The sequence below is a fragment of the Leptodactylus fuscus genome, chromosome 11 (genome assembly GCF_031893055.1).
Source record: "Leptodactylus fuscus isolate aLepFus1 chromosome 11, aLepFus1.hap2, whole genome shotgun sequence".
Lineage (NCBI taxonomy): Eukaryota > Metazoa > Chordata > Amphibia > Anura > Leptodactylidae > Leptodactylus > Leptodactylus fuscus.
Genome location: NC_134275.1, coordinates 62,506,009 through 62,529,592, shown reverse-complemented (window position 1 = coordinate 62,529,592; position 23,584 = coordinate 62,506,009). Strand labels below are relative to the sequence as shown.

General features: G+C 42.2%; 1 protein-coding gene across 2 annotated transcripts in view; it reads right to left on the bottom strand.

Moving 5' to 3' along the window:
• LOC142185243 (5-hydroxytryptamine receptor 2A-like) overlaps positions 1–23,584 on the bottom strand; it is a 394,677-nt gene that overhangs the window by 119,666 nt on the left and 251,427 nt on the right. The window contains exon 1 of one of the 2 annotated variants that reach the window (XM_075260541.1): positions 3,955–3,975. The exons of the other annotated variant lie outside the window; for it this stretch is intronic. The gene's annotated coding sequence lies outside the window, so the exon portion shown is untranslated. Of the gene's footprint in view, positions 1–3,954; positions 3,976–23,584 lie in introns of those variants that run through there. 2 annotated transcript variants of the gene reach the window in all.

Genomic DNA, 23,584 nt, shown 5'->3' with positions numbered 1-23,584 from the left:
CAAACCAATGGGCAGTAGCCAAGCATTGTGGGAACTAACGTGACCTCGATCCCTCCGCAAAAGATCAGGATCGGAATTCCGATCGCGATCATGAAATCTACTCGATAGCCGATCTTTTCCGATCCCGATCGCTCAACTCTAGTGGAAAGTAAATGTTTTAAGCAACTTTGTGGCGCATCAGGCTTGATTTTTGGTCCATAGTCCAGTTCTGATGCTCTGATGGCTATTTTAATGAAAGAGGTTACTTTAATTACATAAATAAATAAATAAAGCTATATGAGTATTTACCAGCCGGTTTCCTTTTATGTGCCAAACTGCTTAGGCATTTAGGTTACACTGAGATAATGTGTTGGGGGGTGGGGCATAAACAGAGGAGAGTAGGTTTGAGTAGTGTAAGTGCAAATAAGTGTTAGATTAGGAAATGTGATGGGCCTAACTAAAGACAAAAAGATATGTTTTTAGGATGTACTTGAAGCTGTAGAAGTTGAGAGTTAACCGGATTGTTCAGGGTAAAGCATTACAGAGAAGTGGTGCAACTCGGGAAAAGTCATGAGATAATATTATTCAAGATTTTTAATGCTATGGCTGACTGGTGTAAATTTTAATGCCTGTCTCTAAAGTAACACTTGTATTAAAGTAGAAATAGAAGGGAATAAAGTTTAGTATGAGTCCACAATAATCAAACAATCCCATGTCACAGTTTGTGTCAGCAACTTTTGTTATGCCTGTAGGTAGATCTATTGTCTTTGTCCCTATAGTGATAGATGATCGTTTTTTTCCATTACAAGGCAATATGGAAGAGGACAGCTCCAGAAAGATATGAAACTAATTTATGGCAGTGTTTACAGAGATGCTTGTCAGGTATACTCCAGAGAGCAGTTAGCATATGAAGCCAGTAATGTACCCTCAAGACTGTTTTGATTAAATTTTCAATATGTTTCCTAAGTTTCTTTTTTCCTCCTCCTGGGCAATTCCAACAATCAGTAAGTGAAGGAAGTTATCACACTCTGCACAGACTCTTCAATATTTCTTAATAATCCAGACCTACATTTTTTTTCCACATTTCTACTTTTTTTGCACTAGATTACAAAACATAACCAAGCAGAATTAAGAAAACCCAGCACAGAATGATAGTAAGAACTGGGGTGAAGAATACGGTTGGGGTGGTCCAAAAATAGGAGATTTTTTTTTACTTGATTGTTCTGCTGCTGTATTCAGGGGTATAACTTGAGGGGGTGCAGGCGCATCAGGACCCAGGTGCCTTAGGGGGCCCTTAAGCACTGGAATCAGTATTGAGATTGCAACTTCCATCTGGCCCATAAGCCATGGAGACCCACAGATTACCCTAACCACAGTAAGGTGGATTAAACTCCTTAGCACCCGTAACCAACAAGAACTTGCTATAGGGATGATGTAGGGAGCCTCGGACAAAACACAAGAAAAACAAGACTTTAGTTACACCACTGACTGTATTACTATCCAGTGGTGTGTACCTCGAATTGAGAGACAAAGGTCAACAGAAATGAAGCCAAAAAAGAAGAGAGTCACCGAGCCGACCTTGGTGTAGCATTTTTTAAATCAAAAAGTCAGGGTAAGCAGAAACAAATGGTCGCTCACCTGGTGGGGTTGTGTGAGACACAGCCACCTCTATAGTGTATCTTAGGAATGTATGGCACAGGTAAATGTGGGCGGCAGCTGGATATACATCTGGGAGATGTCAAGGCAACGATATTGGGGGTGGACCTTCTCACTCGAGGGGAGAACAGAAGAACCGCGCTCGCCCGGGTAAATCAACAAACTTTATTTGCACTTTGCGTTTCACACCCATCATCCACTGTGGGAAGGTTATCTGTATGCTCTTGAGAAAGAGCAAGATAGGCTCGAAACGCATTGTGCAAATAAAGTTTGTTGATTTACTCGGGCGAGCGCGGTTCTTCTGTTCTCCCCTCGAGTGAGAAGGTCCACCCCCAACAGAAATGAAGCCGTCCTGTATGTAAGAGCGATGACTTACATTGCTTCACAAGTACTGTGTGCCAGGTGTAGAGACAGTAATTTTATGTGAATGGTGGGATGCAAATAAAGTTCTACCAAGGGGAAAACATCTTTAATTATCTAGATTTTGGATAGATAATTTAATGACTTGTTTTTCCAGAAATTCTTATAGAGGGAATTTATCAGCCCTGCACTCTTTTTTTGGTGATAAAAATAGCAATTATGTTTATGTTTTTGTGACTTTTTGAGCCAGTTGGCGCAACAAATTACAACATTTCACTTCTTCTCCACTCAGGTCTCTTCCAAAAAAGTATATGTTATATATGTCTAATAGATGAGGGTCTAACCTCTGGGATACACATCCGTTTCCGGAATAGGGGTCTACTGACAATTGGTTGGCTGCCACTGGCTTCTATATTCTGATAGAGAATAAACGGAGAATTGACCAAACATGTGCAGCCCTTTTCTGATAACATGATGTCTTGGGGGAATCTGGTTCTGCAAATACCCTGTAAAGATTCCATACATGTTTAAGATGGGAATACCCGTTGCCATTATTTCAGATTCTCACAAAGTGACAAAGTGCATGCTCTACATCTTTTCCTTCAAGCCATAACATAAGTAGGAACCACAGAGCCCTTAGTCAAAAAATATGGTCCTTTCAAATAGTCTATAGAGATAAGTATTTTTTTACCTCTCTTCTTGGCTGGACATGGCCAGATTTGCATTTCACAAGATGATCAACTTTTCAAATGAACATGATTTTGTCATTCTCTGTCAATAGGTGTCTATTAGGATTGAGCTGATTTTGAGATTTCAGGATCGATTTTAAAATCCGATTTCTGATCATTTTCCAGCTGATCGTGATCCCGATCACTCAACCTTAGTCAATGCTTCTCTATGCGAAAAGTCACTTTTAGGGTTAAGCCGAACTTGAGATATCAAAATACGATTTCCGATCATTTTCCAGCCGATCCCAATCACAATCGTGAAATTTGCTCGATCGCCGATCGGGATCCAATCTTTTCCAATCCCGATTGCTCAACCCTAGTGTCTAGTCCATATAAATCTATAAGTTGCTTCCTAGTGGTTCTATTGTGAACTGTAATATTTATAGTATCTTGCTATCTTGCAAGGCGTGGTTCACATCTGTGTTCAGGCCATTCCGTCTCCCTATCAGCATGAAATATTTTTCATACCGAAACCAAGCAGAAACCACATGGACCCCATTATAGTCTATGGGGTCTGTGGGTTTCCTTATGTAACCGCTTTTTTACGTGGATAGGTTTCCAAAGCCGTACACCCCAAATGGAAATTCGAACGCAGATGTGAACTGGGCCTAATACTGTATTGAAATGGTTTAAGAAGAAACCAGAGTCCTTATCCAAATTCAAGCTAAGATAAAGACAGGCTTATCCACTAGTCAATAAAAGCTATAAACAAGGAGTGGGAGAAGGTTATCCAAAATTTAATTTTCAACTATGGGTAGAGGAAGAGGAAGAGACTTATAGTAGAGTTCTATTTAAAAAAATTAAAAAAAGTGACAGCACTAATAGCTTATGAAGATGGTTCAGAATTCAGATTATTGGGATATTTACAGTATAACAAGATGTGCGTCATAAGAACAAATGATGAAGAAGTAATTGCTCATTTAAAAGAAGGATACCCGAGTCTGGCTATATATCTACTGGAATATGGTATGATTTTATAATAATAAAAAAAAATCATATAAAATTCTGCTGAAAATGATTGGCTCCTAAAGTTGATAAGCAAAGCGAATGCCAATCTTGGAGCTCACATGAGTCATCTTACCTGCCATTGTCAAAGGTTTCAGAGACATTTAATGATAACAATCTAATTTCCAAAGAGAATATTGAAAATGTTGTACCTACAGCCGGCAGAATATTATCAAGTATTAGAAAAGCTTTGAATTGAAATGAGAAAAAAGTGTAATTTTCTTACTTTTTGAAGTGCAGATAAAAGTCTCGACTTGAATAGCTAATTGAGTTTTCTGCACAAGCTCAAAGAAAAGGAAAACAGGTGTACTTGATCGGGAAGGAAACTGCAAAGAATTACAACTAATTTAGTAGGTAGAAAGTTCTAAGACATTCTGTATGCAAAGAACATAAGAGAAAACTTTGACTCAAGGAGACATGAAGTCGTCTGCAAACCCCCCACCCCACCCGATCCTTATACATCAATATAGAGAAGGAATACTTAGAGCTAACTCATACCAATACTGGCTTTCTCTTCTCTTGACCAAAGTTGGCTGGAAGCTATAATGTTGAATCAATATTAAAGTGGTTATTAGAGATGAGCGAACACTGTTTGGAACAACCGTTCCGAACAGCATGCTCACAGCACGCTCCCATAGAAATGAATGGAGGCGGCCGGCACGCGGGGGGTTAAGCGGCCGGCCGCCAGCAAAGTCTGCGTGCCAGGTGCTTCCATTCATTTCTATGGGAGCGTGCTGTTCGGATCGGCTGATCCTAACAGGGTTCGCTCATCTCTAGTGGTTATGAAAATTATTTAATTATCTCCTATTACAGATGAGTGAACTGGTTTAGATAATACTGGATTCGACCATAAGTATCCGAAAGTTTCAGACTTGACTTGAATTAGACTCCAGAATATGAAAAGTGAAGGATCACGTGAGGTGTGATAAAATAATGAACACCTATACTCACCTTGCCTAGCCTCTCCAGGGCTTCCTCGGACATTCCTTGGTCAATTGGCATTCTCTTCTTTCCTCCTCCAGCCTCTTGGCTGATGTCATGTGCCCTGAAGGACAGCTAAAGTCTTTGATTGGGCCACATCAGTCACATGGGGTTCACCAATGTCATGACCCTATGATTGAGCCTCAGATGGGTCGTGAGGCATGGAATTTTCATGTTGTCGGTGCACCCCACATGGCTGATAAAGCAAACAAAGGCCTCAGCAGTCCCCAGGGGCACACAACGTCAGCCAGGAAAGGCTGGAAGAGGAAGCCAGGGGACCGGTAAGGTAAGACAAGGTGAGTACAGGTGTTTACTATACTGCACCTTCCTTGTATCTTCACTTATTATTCTCTGGGGTCTAAAGAGACCCCAACATTTCATAATAGCCATTCCAGTGCATGCTGAACAAGTTCAGTGTGAAAGAAACCAGACAAATGAGATTTAGGAATACAATGCTTAACTATCTCCAGCACTTCCGTAGAAATTAATGAGCAGAAGCGCACACTACGGATATGGAATAAATAATTTGATTGACATAAATTCTTTAATCTATAATATGAAGAATTTTGTAATATAATGGCTTCATCAGATTCTACCAAGTAGAAGGAATTCTGATGGCAGCTTGCGAGCGTAAGGCTAGCTCACGTTGACTACCACCGTTGTATACTGACAGTATACAGATTTGTCCACCCTTACTTACACAAATTTGGTTAAGGACTTCAATTTCTCACAATACAAATTTAATACATCACGATGACTTGCTAGAAAAACTCTCTTCAGCTCCCACATATAAGACAGCCCCTAAAAGCATGTAATAACCTCATAACTACAGACACATTATAAAAAACCCTATACCTTGTAACAAGAGTAGTAGCATCTTGGAGAAGGAGTAATAATCTACCGTATTTTATCAGGGCTTGCTCTGAACACAATAAAAATTGGTCCAAACCGGAGGGTCAACCGGCCATCTGAAATTGCCATTAAGTGCAGCAGACCTTGCTATCATTCCATTTTCTTTACCCTACTGCATGCGTTTAAGGGAAGCCAATCTATTGTTTGGGCTGAGAGTAATTTATTGCTTGTGATGAATTACCGGCATGCGAGTTTGCAAGCTTGCACAATGGACATCTGCCTGTTAGAGCTGGTAATATATATTCCAGGCACAGACTTTCTTGGAATCTTATTAAATTTCGGCACAAGAGTTGAAGCCAAGGACAGGTGGATATCATATCACCTACTCCTTCAGGACAATTTAGAAGTTTTTTATAAGCTTTGATGAAAAATGACTCGTGTGGAAGAAAGGATAAACTCGAGAGAACAAAACTATATTATGCACATGCTGTTAAATATGTCTTCAAGGGCTGTTTTGTATCTTGTCCTACAGAAAGATCTGCAGTTAAGTTTACAATAAAATGTAGATTGCAAATTGAGATATATTCCGAGATATTGCATTAAACTTACAAAATTTGATACCCTCAGGAGCGATGTTAAAAAAAAACTGTGACAAATTGGTGTAAACCATTACAAGAGAGCTTTGGGGAAATAACAAGATGTTAAATGAGTATGTAGGCTAAACGTAATTGTAGACAACAACATAAATGGTAACAGCGGGTACTATACATGTCCTATGGCTGAACAGTCCGAAATGTAAAAGGTTCGGCAGATTAAAAGGGTTCCAGTTCTTATATTGAGCTCCATCAGAGACTTAAAATAACAAGCACTGTATACTCACCTCTCCGTTTGGCCAGTGATCCAGTATGAGGTTGAGCGGATCTTGAGAATTCAGGATCGATTTTAAGATCCGATTTCTGATCATTTTCCAGCCGATCCCAATCGTAAAATTTGCACGATCGGCGATCGGGATCTGATCTTTCTTGATTCCAATCTCTCAACCCTAGTCAATGCTTCTCTATGGGAAAAGTCACTTTTGGGTTTGAGCCGATCTTGAGATTTCAAAATCCGATTTCCGATCATTTTGCAACCAATCCCGATCGTGAAATTTGCTTGATTACCGATTGGGATCTGATCTTTTCTGATCCCGATCGCTCAATCCTAATCCAGTAGCGAGTCCCTGGTCTTTAATGACAATCTTCCCAATTGCGAACATGTCAGTGACTGAGCAGTGATCTGGGCCAAAGATAAGGATCACCAGGGATCTGAACAGAAACTCTCCAGTGGATCCCCAGACAAAACGAAGAGGTGAGTATGCAGTGCTTGCTGTTTTAAGCTTTTGCAAGGGTTAAAGAAAATGAACAGAAAATGATACGTTAACTATTCTGTTTTTGTCTATGTTGGGGAGGGTGTAAAGTTTAGCCACCCAATGCTTTTATTAGCATGTTGGGATATTGTGTTGAATCGTTTAATGTGAAGCTGAAATTGGAGATCAGTTAAGTGTGGATATATCTGCAAATCTCTAGTGCATCACCAAGAGATTCTGCCCCAGGTAAAAGTTATAAGTTTGTAGAGTGCCACCAAGAGTTTCTGCCTTAGATATGAGATAGAAGTTTGTAGAGTGCCACCAAGAGTTTCTGCCCTAGATAAGAGATAGAAGTTTGTAGAGTGCCACCAAGAGTTTCTGCCTTAGATAAGAGATAGAAGTTTGTAGAGTGCCACCAAGAGTTTCTGCCCTAGACAAGAGATAGAAGTTTGTAGAGTGCCACCAAGAGTTTCTGCCTTAGATAAGAGATAGAAGTTTGTAGAGTGCCACCAAGAGTTTCTGTCCTAGATAAGAGATAGAAGTTTGTAGAGTGCCACCAAGAGTTTCTGCCCTAGATAAGAGATAGAAGTTTGTAGAGTGCCACCAAGAGTTTCTGTCCTAGATAAGAGATAGAAGTTTGTAGAGTGCCACCAAGAGTTTCTGTCCTAGATAAGAGATAGAAGTTTGTAGAGTGCCACCAAGAGTTTCTGTCACACATAAGAGTTGTATCTCTTTCGAGTGACACCAGCAGCTGCCATCTCTTTTTTCAGATCTCTGGAGTTAAAGCAAGACTTGCTTAAGGATGTACATCTCAAAAGTTCTTGTTTCTGTTCAACAATGTTCATCTGTTCAAGGTCTCCAAGGATCCAGACCCCAGAGTATAATAAGTGGAGACCTAGGGGAGTTGCAGCAACATAACAAAAAGTTATATCATGTTGCCTCACCTCTTCAGGGCATCCTTACAGCATCTGACAGTGTCTAGCAGTCACCTGGAGGCCTCCACTGATATCTGGATGACCTTATAGGTCAAACGGTCACCATGGAGAACGGTGATTGGGACTTGGTCATGTGGGGTGCACTGATGTCATGGCTCTTTGACGAGGGCACAAAATAGTCTGAAGACCATCGGACACAGCCAGACAGGCTCTGCCTGGTACGATCTGAACGGCTGAACCTCATGGATGTTTATTGAAATAAATCTCTTGAGGTTTATCCATCTCTAATTAGGTTTTATGTAATTTACATCTACACTGATATGAACAGATGAGCCGCAAATTAATCATTACAATCACAAAATCTGTGAAAGACCTTCTCATGTAAAAGAAGAAAACAGACACATCATTTTCTATCACAAACACTATCTCCTATTTTTTTCTTTTACAGACATTTGAAGTAATTACGAATAGTTGGCATCCCTCCACCAGGAGCTTACATCCCTGCACCATCGAGGATCTCCAAAGTGCTGCAGCTCCACAGGACACATTTTACATTGCTCAAAACCTGATTAGATTGTTCTTGCAAATCTTCAATGCTTACTCCTTATCAGAATAATTTCAATCCTATTTGCAATGCTTTTTATATATGCTAAGAATTTGAGGTCACAATGCTTTTTGTCAGGGTAGACTTTGGAGATCTCATTCTTAAATGTGTTGGCAAAAAACTGATACTCACCAGGTTTTTTACTGCAGCCTTTGATTGGCACAATGTAAACCACTTTATATCCCTGATCCTATAATAGTAATTACAATTTTGGAGGTGATCGCTCTTTGTAGAACAGTTTATAGCAGTCAGAGACTGATTCATGTTTATAGAGCTTTACTAACTGCACTTCTGAAATCCTGAATTTCAGTAAACCAATTAACTTCCCCAAAAATAAAAATAACAAAGGATAACAATAGAGATGAGCGAGTAGTATTTTATCGAGTAGGTATTCGATCGAATACTACGATATTCGAAATACTCGTACTCGAACGAGTACCACTCGCTATTCGAATGGAAAAGTTCGATGCAGAACCAGCATTGATTGGCCGAATGCTATACAGTCGGCCAATCAACGCTGGTTCTTCTCCTACCTTTAGAAGTCTTCTCCGTGCAGCTTCCCCGCGGCGTCTTCTGGTTCTGAATTCACTCTGCCAGGCATTGGGCCTGGGCAGAGCCGACTGCGCATGTCCGCTTGTAGTGCGGGCATGCGCAGTCGGCTCTGCCCAGGCCTCATCTCTAGCTTTTAATTATTTACTTCTTTTGTAGATTCCCTTTTATTGTTGCCTAAGCTTTTATTAAAAAAGGAGGCTGACTTATATTGCCTGAACATATGCTGACACTATAGACCCATTACAACATATGCGTCCATTGAGTGTGTTGCTAAAAAATATTATATAGATAACCATAGTAGGCATCAATGGAGACCTAAAATTTCAAAAAATATCTCCTCACTTACAGACGAATGATTTTCCATTTTTAGAAATACCGAATTAACTATTTTCTGACTTTTTGAGTCAACTTTTCAAAAAAAAAAAATTTGAAGAGGAAAAAGGGATTTATCTTTGGAATGTATATGACCTCAAGACTAAGGTGAGGTGTAAAGGAAAAGTACATATTACAAAATGATAAAGGCTTTGGGAGAGTGCACAATTTGATCCACTTATGTACCAGGGGAAATACATTTGCACAGAAAAGTACAACGGCTAGCCAAGGTAAAAAAAAATAAAAAAATGGAACTTTGGAAACCGCACAACACTTTAGTTACATTAGAGTCTGTGATAATAATTATACTCAGAGAGTAGTTTGTAGGGGTTAATGTGCCCCCATCCGTACTTGTCCTCTTTGCCAGACATGTCCAGTGAAGTTTGTCTATCCCGAGTTAAGCAGCTTTTCTAAACACATGGTTTTTGGACAAGCTATCACATAGTGATATGCTAACTATGTCATATGTGTCTATGCGTGACCACCCAGTATGGAAGATTGAATTGCAGCCATGTAAGGATTTTGCTTCCTTGCAGAGATATTGAGTTAAATTTGTTACAAGACAGATTGGATTCCTTAAACAAATTAGACATCAGTTTAGTGTGGACACATCCAATTAGTTTTATGACCAAACAGGACCATGGTCTAAGGGCCCCTTCACACGGCGTAAGCGCTCGGCTCATTTCGAGCCGTACACGCGAGCGCTTCTAAACACTTCCCATTCACTTCAATGGGAGCGCTCATAAAGCCAGCTTAAGATATTCCTTATCATTTAGAGAACAATGTCTCATAAAATAAATCAAATAGGAAGTGTTAACATGAAAAAAGCCATTGCAGTCTGCAATTCAGAACCCAGCCACCGAGCGACCACACAATGATACATGTTGGACAGACATCTTATGGTATCTCATGTTGTTTCTACATGAAGAGATATGTAGTACTTAAAGGGGTTGTTCAGGCAAAAATGGACACCCAAATTAATCGATGCTCTGGTGCCTCCATGCATGGTTCGGCCCTGCAGCTTCATTGTTGGAAGTATCTGACTCACTACTGAGGCCAATCAGTGTCCTCCACAAGGTAATCAGGGACGTCACTAGCTTTGACGTCCCTGGTTCACTTCCTGAGGCTGCTGATTAGCCTCACCGGTCACTGAAAGTGACCTCACCAAAGTGGCCTCAGCAGAAGAGAACTGGAATGTCAAAGCCGGCAAGAAATTCAATGGCAAAAAGACAGCCAACTGCATAACTGGACCACCCTGGGATGACACTATTAACCCCCTCCAACTCTTGTACCCATTTTAATCCCTACAGCTCCATCACCAATGGTCCCCACCAGACTTTGTTTACTTTGCTATAGCACTCTTATACCATATATCCATGGGGGCCTCTGTAGCCTATCACTGGATGTACAGGAATCGTTGCTGGGACCAGAGATTGTCTACAGCAGTCACATGGATGTAAAGCAAAGTAGGTGAAGAGTATTGGGAACCATCAGAGCAGCAGGGGATTAAATGTATGAGAAATTTTATTTTATTCCATTTTTTATTGTTAATATTTTATTAGTATTTAATTTTTTGCACGTTTTTCCCAATACATTGTTTTAAAATTTATTATAAGGTATAATGTGGTTTTTATATAAGTTTCTGCAATTCAAGTTTGTTTGATTTTTTTTTTGCCTCCATTTCTGTAGGCAGCAGCTATAACATTAACAGGTAATCCTCCCCTCCCCCATCCTCCTTTGGACTTGCACATGTTAATTGTTAACAACTCGGAATCAAAGAAGATTTAATGAGGCTTTTTTGATGCCGATCAACAGAAAAAAGACACTTTACTGTCAATGTGACATTACAATTATTAAACATGACATTACTGAATGTAGAACTAATCACCACTTCAAAGCAGTAGTTAGTGGAGACACCTTTGGCAGCAATTACAGCGCCGAGTCTTTGCGGATCAGTCTCTTTTCAGCTTTACACGTGTGGACTTTGCAATTTTGTATAAGTCTATTTGTTCAAAATTTTCAAAGCCTTTTCAAGGTGCATAAGATCTACGGGCAGACAAATATCTTCACATCCAGACATAAATTGTTATATGTAAGCCAAGCCTAATATAAAATTTAACACATCAAGTAAACAATTTCTAACCACTTAAAATTTTCCATTTCTTTCAATGACCTTTGTGATGAGTTATCACAATACAGCGAGATATTAGAACCAAGTTGAAGATACTTGCGTCCGTATGGTGGTGGACTCTTGGCATCAAGTGAATATCTACTATAACACTATTTTATCTTTATGCCCACAATTCAATGGTGACTGATTTCAGAGTCCAACCTGAATTTAGTTCTAAATTGGTTCCAGGCTCCAATTTCTCATTAAACCAATTCAATGCAATGTCACAACATGATAACAAAATCCTTGAAGGGTTGTAACAACAACACAACCAATGGACAGCCACATGTCCCCAATTGCCCTACACAGCTTACTGTGTACACATTTAGTTTTGAATTCACAAACCATTAGTGCCTCCTAGTGGAAACACTTGGCATATGATCACCCCATTGGTGACTTAGCTATGACATGCTGTACTTATGGCATGATGGAAGGTCATTGTTGGGCCACCAATTGACTGGTCACTTGTACACAAAGACTAGGGGACCACTAGAGCTTCAATGTAAAAAATAAGTTGTATTTATATTTTATTTAAGGACAGTTTTTAGGATTTTGTCATTTGTGCAGGGTGGGACACAAAAAAGACAACCAGATAGCCGATTAAATGGATTTTACGAAAGTCTTTAACATAGTTGAATAGTTTAGCCAACAGGAAAAATATTCAACAATTTGATAGATGGTTTTCTGCTTTTGGCCACCTCACCTGTGCAAGGGGAGTCTCCCTTTCCTCGCACAAAACATAGTGATGAAATGGACGACTCAATCCACTGGTGGTAATTCAATAATGTGCAACTGGTGCCTTCACCATCTGCATCAAAAGCTCAGAGGTTGGCCATCTTCCATAGTACAGTCATCTTCAACCACCCACTGGACCTGGCTCTGTCGCTGCTGTCCTGTCCATGTTGCTGTGTTTGACCCTGTTTTCCCAGCAAGAGCTAAGTCCTCTTGTCCCATCTTTGGGAACCAAAGGAAAACTATTTTGAAAACTTTTTAGTAACACTTTATGTTATTAAAAAAAAAAAGTTGTGAAATGTGATAGATAGAAAGAAGAAAAACCAATTTGAATAACCAAATTAAATGTTATATCCCTCAAAACTGCTTGTGCAATAAAAATGTATCTGGTCCTAAACTAGGAAAACTGTGCAGTAGTGGTTGAAGTCTAAGGCAGTCATTGGCTTGGCCACTGTATATCCATACAATGGAGAAGACTAAGGGCATGGCCATCCACCTCCCCTACTATATATGTAGCTGATGATAAGATTTTGGATATAGAATTCGGTTGTTGTTTTTATGTGTCTTCTAGTTTCCTGAATGATGCCAGTAATCCCAGAGGAGCAATGGGGCCTGTGGTTTGGCCTCAATGGTTACAAGGGGTGATAAAATATCATGACTATCAGATTCAAGCATCAGAACATCAGTGCATCCTACATGACCCCTTCAGCCCCAATCACAAGCCTTGACGGTCCTCCCGAGCTGTTGACATAATTTTAGAGGACAGAAGAGACTTGAAGATGATGGATACTCACACTGGAGAAGTGAGTATGACTGACTTTTAAATTTATGCATCTTCCCTGGTCTAGAGGCCCCAGAACCTGAATTTTTTGGAAAGTTCATAATGAACCCAGCTCTTTACAAATTGGTTTTCTCATGTCTAATTGTAGGGTCACATACAGATATGTGCACCCTGTTCATGGGTTTCCGTTCGGGGAGTCCGCTGAACGAAAACCTAATTCATACAAAACCCTCAGACCCCATAGACTATAATGCGGTCCGTGTGGTTTCCGCTCAGTTTCCGAATGTGAATTCCGAAGAGAAAAGGGTTGCTTGTATTTTTCATGTGGAGAGGGGATCGGAATGACCCAAATGTTGATGTGAATGGGCCTTACTTTAACTGAAATTGGGGAAAGGATTTGAATTATTTACAAAACAATCCAATATTGGGACATGCTAGCAAAACCATGGATGGGTTGCAATTTAAGAGAAAATTTTAAGGTGGCCCCACATAGGCACATACAAAATATTTCATAATAGAATATTAGAAAATCATATGGATTTTTTTTTATTATGCTAAGAGGACATACGGTATACTAATAAGAACCATATAGCAACATAATAATAAAAAAAATGGTAATCTAAACATTCCAGGCTAAATATATACATTGTACTGTGTCTCTTAGAAGACCTCAAGTAGTTATAAGCAGCTTCACTGTTCTCCATCTGTTGTGTCACATATAGCACTTGAGCCACATGCAAGAATAGGGAAGGAATTGGAATTGTTATGTGAGAACAGTAGCACTAAATGGGGTTGCCCTAGGTCGTATGATTCAGGCAGGGAACGTATCATTTCTCCCATAGCAAGCTCTAATGTCATCTCCTACCAACCTGCAGAGAAGCAATGTCTAGATATCCCTGCTATAATCCGGAAATTAAATGCACACAGTAACGTAAGGATGTAGTAATGCGCTCCTAGCAATTACATGTCCTAGTAAATATATTCTGCTCACATCGCCCATTGATACCCGGGGTTATTTTATATTCCTTTTGTGTCCTAATGCATAGCTGTAGTTTACACCCATTTGTTTGATGATTAATTCTGTAGTTAAATTTCTCTTTTCTCAAGGGCAATTCCACATATCATGTCGTAGAACAGCTGCGCGTGCATAATAAAACATCACTGGGACCCGCGACTAGATTGGCATCACTAATATTACCAGATGACATTTTTCTATTATGAATAACTGACACATTCTTTCTCTTTACTATATTGTTTTCCTAGTCATTTTCATACCTGATAAAGGGCATCGCACGTCTGACGACCCACACAGGAATACAGAGAAATCACATATTTCACTTGGCTAAATGGACCTTTGGAACAATAACGTATTCATAGGAAATGTAATATTTACCTACCCGCCCCCGTAGGTAATATCACATTTTGTCTGTACATAAACCCTATGGTGTCTACACAAAAAAAAAAGAAAAAGACACGGCCCGCGCATCCCAGTCTTATACATTGATCTAATGCTTCTCAGCAAAGTCCACAATACTGAACATGAGTGCCATACAGCGCCGCACCTCTCATGAGGCTTCAGGCGGCGCTATGCCAGGGCCCTGGGGGGGGGGGCATTTTTACTGACCTAAGCCAGTCCAGGACAAGCTGTCCTGGACTGGCTTAGAGTCACCGTCTCGGCAGCCCGGCACGGGAAGCAAGCGGTGGATTGGGGAGGCCCTGTGGACGCAGCGCTGCTTTAACTTACCTATTAGCAACGCTGCTCCAGCGGCTGCCCCTCACGCTTAGCAGAGAGCAGGTCCTCTCCCTGCCTGCTCTCTGCCTTCAAACGCCACCCCCTCCGCTCCGCCCCCTCCTCCCCACACGCCGGGTGACTTGGCCACGTAATTAGGCCCGCACCTGACGTGTGCCTGCGTCCTATGCGGGGAGGGGGGGGGGAGGACGACTCTGAAGACCGGACAGAGGACCGGACCAAGAAGAACAAGGAGCTGCAGGTAAGTGGACACCAGTGAGGGGGAGGGGGTTAATCACTACACGGCGTGGGGTCCAAAAATTGTTTCAACTACATGCTGTGTAGTCAGGGGTGAACCTAGCCTTTTTGCCATGGGGGGGGGGGGTTCGGGTGGTGGTGGGGATTGGGATTGGGGGGGTGGTGGGGGTTGGGATTGTGGGGGTGGCTTTCTGTTGTCCGCCTCAGGCGGCAAAAAGGTTAGGTTCACCCCTGGTGCCATATTATGGATAGTGACTATTTGATGGGTGCCATATTATGGATGTATAATACCTGCACTTAAATAGTATCAGTGATCAAAGTATATGTGCCTAAAATGTGCCACGGTTATGCCAGTGTCTAGTTGTAGCCACAATAGTAACTTTAGACCAATGTCCACAGGAGAAAGGGGTATAGGCATTATCCAACATACGGTACTTCCTATTACTTAAATAAGTAAACCTTCATATTTCCGCTAATATTCTCTTTCTGTTATATTCCAGGACTACCATTCTTAGGCACTTGTACAAGACGTTCCAAGCAGGAATTTGTAACGTTGGGGATTCAGTTCCAGAATTACCTATTCTAAATGATCTATTCTTATACAATAATACCGTACACTTGGGTTACTTTTATGCCGAGTTAAAACAATGTAATGTCTTAGCAGCTGTATTGCATTTGTAATGCTAATTTGATCTCGATGGACACTGCTCATGTGCGCGAATGCTTTTATGGCCAGACCTATACATGCACTATGCTTTAATGTACCCAGATACACAATGCTTATTGAAGATTGCCCATCCACTAAACAGGTTCCCAGTCCATCTGCAAATTGATTCTAATTAATTCAGAGGTTCATAAAAACCTGAAAGTATGCCCATCATCATAAGAAAACTGTAATGATCTTCTTCCCTTTGCTCTGCGTTCCTTTTCAAAATTCACATATTCTCTCTTTCTCTTTCTCTTCCAGCTCTTTAAGGAGCAATTCTTGTTCAGTGGTTAACACTTTGAGTCAATCAAATGTCTAGCCATTTCTTACCCTCTCCTCATTTTACAGCTTTCAGTTTCACGCACATATAATTTCAGAGAATCTGCAGCTGCACACCCCTCCTCCCTCGTTGTTTTACTCTAGATGTTTTTTAGGGCCTAAAGCCTATAGAGGATTTTCAATAGAGATGAAAGAAGGGCTTTGGAAAGTGGAAAGGTTTGCCCATATAATCAGGACAGACACATAGACTTAGAATTAGAACTTCGGACACGTTCTATTGGATTCTAATCATGCAGATGTGTCCAATCTTAACTTTGCTTGCATTTGGTTAAGCATATAGGTTAATTCAATACAATATTGGAACATGCTATCTGTTCCCTTAGGGTAAGTTCACACAGATTTTTTTTAAATCAATTGGAGCCGGTCAGAAGCGAGATGTTCATTCTTTCGCAAGGCGAATCCACCTGAAGACACTCCCTCCCGACTAGGCCCATTCATTTGAGCCTAATCTGTAGTGGAGAGTGTGACTGGATGCCAGTACACTGCCCCAGCATCCAGTCACAGCTACCGTATTTTGAGGCCTCCGCCTCAGGTTCTGGTCCAAAAAACCCTGTGTGAACTTACCCTGAGAGTCCATTCACACGGATTTTTTTGGCGAGGATTTCGGTGGGGAAAAAAATCTGCTTCAGGAATTAGGAAATATTTTTTCACCTCCATTTGACTGCCTGAAGGAAGCTTTTTTTCTGCTAGCGGAAACAAAATCCACTAGAGGAAAAAAAAAAGCTAGCAGAACCCATAGAACTCTATGGGGAGGCAGTTTTTCCACGTAGATTCTAACAAGGATTCAGCGCCAAAAAACCCTTAGAGTCAGTTCACACTGAGTTTTTTGGCAAAGATTTTGGTCCTGAAAAATCCTGCATGGAAAAAAAAAAAACGTCTGGCATGTAATTTTGCCTCCAGCCCATTATTAGACTGGGCTGAAAAATGCCTTGTGGTTTTGGGAGTGGTTTTTGCCAATTCCACTTCAAAATCTGCATCATATTTTGTGTGGAAAACCGCAATGCGGATCCCCCACCCCCATTGACTTGTGTTGGTTTTTTTCAGGTGGAATACCCCTGAAGAAATGTCATGTTGCTTTTTTTTTTCACTAGCGGAAAAAAAAGCTAGCAGAACAAATAAGTTAGTAGAATACATAGAACTCTAACGGTAGGCTTTTTTTGGAGGCTGATTTTGAAGCGGATTCAGCATCAAAATCGTGCAAAAAAACTCTATGTGAACTGAGCCTTAACAGGCTGCAATACACAACAAAACCAGGTGGCGGTGAGGTGACAATTCCATTTTTATTTTCGATTTTGCACCTACAGATGTAGAGATCTGAGACATCGGAGGAGATTGACTAGGCAAAATTCACCAGAATTCCAACATCCCTAACACTGTACAGAAACTATTTCTAATTTTTCAGACTCTTTTCTGACTTGTATGAAAGAGTAATGTGGCTACGGGGTGAACAGAGTATGGTTTCTCTGAATGTGGATATGGCTTAAGTTGTACAGGAGCACCCAAAAAAATCACTGATATTTCTTCCATTTTTCTGGTGTAAACTAAGCCAATGAATGGGAAGAATTGAGGTTTTGATTTCTTAATGTTTGTTATGCCATTTTATAAATCTGTTGAACTATAAGACTGGACAGGCTAACAATGCTACAGATTTATCGAACATCATTACACATCGATACATCTGCTCCACTTACTGCCTAGTTTAGGCTTGTATTGCCTGAAATGTAGACAGTATTAATAAATCTACCTAAGTGTCTTAGTAAAGACTTTTCCATCTGGGATAGATGACTATCATTAGTCACAAAGATAAGTTATTGTAGGTAAGATTATTGGGCACATTCATTTAGCAAAAAGTTGACAGCTTTAAATAAAAAATTGTACCTTTAATTTTAATCCTTTAAAGTGGGCAAGGTGTGGACAGGGTTGAGTGAGGAAGGGCAGTGCCTGAGAATTTTCTGGAATAAGTAAGGGGGCATTTACACTTGCACCCGTGTCCGCCTGCTGTTTCTCCATCCTATTCCCTGGGGAAACTGGACAGGGGGCGGCTTCATTTGAATGGGTTTTTAAAGCAAACCACCAATATCCATATGCAGCTTTGTGTCCGTTTTTGTGAACAGACACAAAGTCGGACATGCAGGACTTTGTCCAAAAAAATCAAAAAAGAAAGCTCAGCTCACCCATATATATCTTGGTTCCATAGGCTGTATAATATGTCCGGGGTGCACGGCACAGACACTCTATTCCGAAAGTGTCTAGTAATCCAATAAACATGAAGAAAAAGATGTCCGGCAGCTCTCCGATAAAATATAACTTTTAATGAAAAAATGTCATAAAATAACAAATCTCGTTCCGAAACGCGTCTGCGTTTTTAGGGGGTTTTCATTTTTCTTTTTTTCTGTGCTATGTCAATTTTTTGTTATTTTATGACATTTTTTCATTAAAAGTTATATTTAGAGATGAGCGAACAGTGTTCTATCGAACACATGTTCGATCGGATATCAGGGTGTTCGCCATGTTCGAATCGAATCGAACACCACGTGGTAAAGTGCGCCAAAATTCGATTCCCCTCCCACCTTCCCTGGCGCCTTTTTTGCACCAATAACAGCGCAGGGGAGGTGGGACAGGAACTACGACACTGGGGGCATTGAAAAAAATTGGAAAAAGTCATTGGCTGCCGAAATCAGGTGACCTCCATTTTAGACGAATAGTGGATTTCAAATCCGGGTCATATGAGAATGTGAACTTTGTGACTATGAGACAGGGATAGCTGTACAGGCAGGGATAGCTAGGGATAACCTTTATTTAGGGGGGAATGTTATTAAAAATAACTTTTTGGGGCTCTATCGGGTGTGTAATTATGATTTTTGTGAGATAAACTTTTTCCCATAGGAATGCATTGGCCAGCGCTGATTGGCCGAATTCCGTACTCTGGCCAATCAGTGCTGGCCAATGCACTCTATTAGCTTGATGAAGCAGAGTGTGCACAAGGGTTCAAGCGCACCCTCGGCTCTGATGTAGCAGAGCCGAGGCTGCACAAGGGTTCAAGCGCACCCTCGGCTCTGATGTAGGAGAGCCGAGGGTGCACTTGAACCCTTGTGCACCCTCAGCTCTGCTACATCAGAGCCGAGGGTGCGCTTGAACCCTTGTGCACACTCTGCTTCATCAAGCTAATAGAATGCATTGGCCAGCGCTGATTGGCCAATGTATTCTATTAGCCTGATGAAGTAGAGCTGAATGTGTGTGCTAAGCACACACATTCAGCTCTACTTCATCGGGCTAATAGAATGCATTGGCCAGCGCTGATTGGCCAGAGTACGGAACTCGACCAATCAGCGCTGGCTCTGCTGGAGGAGGCGGAGTCTAAGATCGCTCCACACCAGTCTCCATTCAGGTCCGACCTTAGACTCCGCCTCCTCCGGCAGAGCCAGCGCTGATTGGCCGAAGGCTGGCCAATGCATTCCTATGCGAATGCAGAGACTTAGCAGTGCTGAGTCAGTTTTGCTCAACTACACATCTGATGCACACTCGGCACTGCTACATCAGATGTAGCAATCTGATGTAGCAGAGCCGAGGGTGCACTAGAACCCCTGTGCAAACTCAGTTCACGCTAATAGAATGCATTGGCCAGCGCTGATTGGCCAATGCATTCTATTAGCCCGATGAAGTAGAGCTGAATGTGTGTGCTAAGCACACACATTCAGCACTGCTTCATCACGCCAATACAATGCATTAGCCAGTGCTGATTGGCCAGAGTACGGAATTCGGCCAATCAGCGCTGGCTCTGCTGGAGGAGGCGGAGTCTAAGGTCGGACCTGAATGGAGACTGGTGTGGAGCGATCTTAGACTCCGCCTCCTCCAGCAGAGCCAGCGCTGATTGGTCGAGTTCCGTACTCTGGCCAATCAGCGCTGGCCAATGCATTCTATTAGCCCGATGAAGTAGAGCTGAATGTGTGTGCTTAGCACACACATTCAGCTCTACTTCATCAGGCTAATAGAATACATTGGCCAATCAGCGCTGGCCAATGCATTCTATTAGCTTGATGAAGCAGAGTGTGCACAAGGGTTCAAGCGCACCCTCGGCTCTGGCGTAGCAGAGCTGAGGGTGCACAAGGGTTCAAGTGCACCCTCGGCTCTCTTACATCAGAGCCGAGGGTGCGCTTGAACCCTTGTGCAGCCTCGGCTCTGCTACATCAGAGCCGAGGGTGCGCTTGAACCCTTGTGCACACTCTGCTTCATCAAGCTAATAGAATGCATTGGCCAGCACTGATTGGCCGGAGTACGGAATTCGGCCAATCAGCGCTGGCCAATGCATTCTATTAGCCCGATGAAGTAGAGCTGAATGTGTGTGCTAAGCACACACATTCAGCACTGCTTCATCACGCCAATACAATGCATTAGCCAGTGCTGATTGGCCAGAGTACGGAATTCGGCCAATCAGCGCTGGCTCTGCTGGAGGAGGCGGAGTCTAAGATCGCTCCACACCAGTCTCCATTCAGGTCCGACCTTAGACTCCGCCTCCTCCAGCAGAGCCAGCGCTGATTGGCCGAATTCCGTACTCTGGCCAATCAGCACTGGCTAATGCATTGTATTGGCGTGATGAAGCAGTGCTGAATGTGTGTGCTTAGCACACACATTCAGCTCTACTTCATCGGGCTAATAGAATGCATTGGCCAATCAGCGCTGGCCAATGCATTCTATTAGCGTGAACTGAGTTTGCACAGGGGTTCTAGTGCACCCTCGGCTCCGCTACATCAGATTGCTACATCTGATGTAGCAGTGCCGAGTGTGCATCAGATGTGTAGTTGAGCAAAACTGACTCAGCACTGCTAAGTCTGCATTCGCATAGGAATGCATTGGCCAGCCTTCGGCCAATCAGCGCTGGCTCTGCCGGAGGAGGCGGAGTCTAAGGTCGGACCTGAATGGAGACTGGTGTGGAGCGATCTTAGACTCCGCCTCCTCCAGCAGAGCCAGCGCTGATTGGCCGAATTCCGTACTCTGGCCAATCAGCACTGGCTAATGCATTGTATTGGCGTGATGAAGCAGTGCTGAATGTGTGTGCTTAGCACACACATTCAGCTCTACTTCATCGGGCTAATAGAATGCATTGGCCAATCAGCGCTGGCCAATGCATTCTATTAGCGTGAACTGAGTTTGCACAGGGGTTCTAGTGCACCCTCGGCTCTGCTACATCAGATTGCTACATCTGATGTAGCAGTGCCGAGTGTGCATCAGATGTGTAGTTGAGCAAAACTGACTCAGCACTGCTAAGTCTGCATTCGCATAGGAATGCATTGGCCAGCCTTCGGCCAATCAGCGCTGGCTCTGCCGGAGGAGGCGGAGTCTAAGGTCGGACCTGAATGGAGACTGGTGTGGAGCGATCTTAGACTCCGCCTCCTCCAGCAGAGCCAGCGCTGATTGGTCGAGTTCCGTACTCTGGCCAATCAGCACTGGCCAATGCATTTCTATGGGGAAAAGTTAGCTTGCGAAAATCGCAAACTGACAGGGATTTCCATGAAATAAAGTGACTTTTATGCCCCCAGGCATGCTTCCCCTGCTGTCCCAGTGTCATTCCAGGGTGTTGGTATCATTTCCTGGGGTGTCATAGTGGACTTGGTGACCCTCCAGACACGAATTTGGGTTTCCCCCTTAACGAGTTTATGTTCCCCATAGACTATAATGGGGTTCGAAACCCATTCGAACACTCGAACAGTGAGCGGCTGTTCGAATCGAATTTCGAACCTCGAACATTTTAGTGTTCGCTCATCTCTAGTTATATTTTATCGGAGAGCTGCCGGACATCTTTTTCTTCATGTTTATGCAGGACTTTGTGTCCGTCCAAAAAATTGGTTTCCCCGCGGAGAGGCTGCTTATGGACATCGGCGGGTTGCTTTAAAAACCCATTCAAATGCAGCCATCCCCTATCCAGTTTTCCTGGGAAATAGTTCGGAGACCCGGCAGGTGGACATGGGCACAAGTGTCAATGTCCCCTTACAACTAAAATCTATTCCTTGTCCTTGCAGGTTGGTGTAGATTTCAGTTTCTGATACTAATTCTTACTCTAGGTTCACACTTGCACTTGGATTTCTGTTCCTTGGGTCCGCTTGGGGACCCAAAAAAATGGAAATCCAATACACTTAAAAGGTGAGCACCTGCATAAACTATAGACTATAATTGGATTTGCCAATTTTCCGCCCAGTTTCTGCCTGAAAGATGCGGAGAAAAGTCTTGCTTGTAGGACTTTTCTCTACACATTTTCCAAGTGGAATGGGGAACGGACTTCCCAAATGGTCACCGAGCGCAAATGTGAACCCAGGCTGAGATATGGCAATATTATTAAAAGACCTCTGCATAAGCATTGGTTATTAGAACTATACTATCTTTTTCACATATTGCTCCAATGAAAAAACTTGAAAGCCAACAATGACTTGAGACATATTTTGTATTTGACAAAGGTATCCTTTATGGACTTGCCCATCATGCACCCAAAAATTCACAATTACAACCCCCTAATCCAACAAGACCTGAAAGGTCCAGTAGAAGAGAATTTAGGGACCAATCACTTCTTGCTGGGGTTATGTATTTCAGACATTATATGCAGATACCCTCCATCTGTGTTCTGTATATGTGAAGGGTCAGCCTTCAGAAACACCTCATATGGTGTGCTCAAGTAGCATTTATCTAACACTTGACATTTGCGTGGAATGTATACGATAGGTAACAAAGAGCTTTTGTCTTTCTAGGATCTCTTTCAATTTCTACATGATGACAGCCTGTGTTCTGCATTCATTACCTGGAGTAATAGAATTCTGTACACGGCATCTCTATCCAGGATTTTATTATAGTTGCTACAAATTTTGTAATTCCTTACCTTATTTCTTTGTAGAATTATCATGAGTTCTCTCCTTTAGCTTTACATTTTGGGGGGAAAAGTGTAAAAACTTATGACTATGAAATTTGCAACTTCCATCCCAATACCTTTCTACTTATGTGTAATAAATCTACACAGGCCAGTGACATTAATGTGACCACCTGTCAAAATCCAGAATAACCCCTTTTGGCAGAGCGGACCGCTGCGAGACGTGCAGGAAGAGAGGGGATGTTGTGATGATGTTCACTGGGATGTTGAGCCATGCCGACTCCAGTGCCGTAGCCAGCTGTGCTAGGTTACGTGGTTGAGCATCCATGGTGTGAACAACCCGATCGAGGTGGTCCCACAGATTCTCGATTGGGTTCAAAACCAGGGAATTTGCTGGCCAAGGGAGTACGGTAAACTCATCCTGGTGCTCCTCGAACCATGCACGTACACTGCAAGCTTTATGACACGTCGTATTGTCCTGCTGGTAGATACCATCATCCTGAGGAAAAACAATTTGCATGTAGGGGTAAACATTAGAGATGAGCGAACACTAAAATGTTCGAGGTTCGAAATCCGATTCAAACAGCCGCTCACTGTTTGACTGTTCGAATGGGTTTCGAACCCCATTATAGTCTATGGGGGGAAAT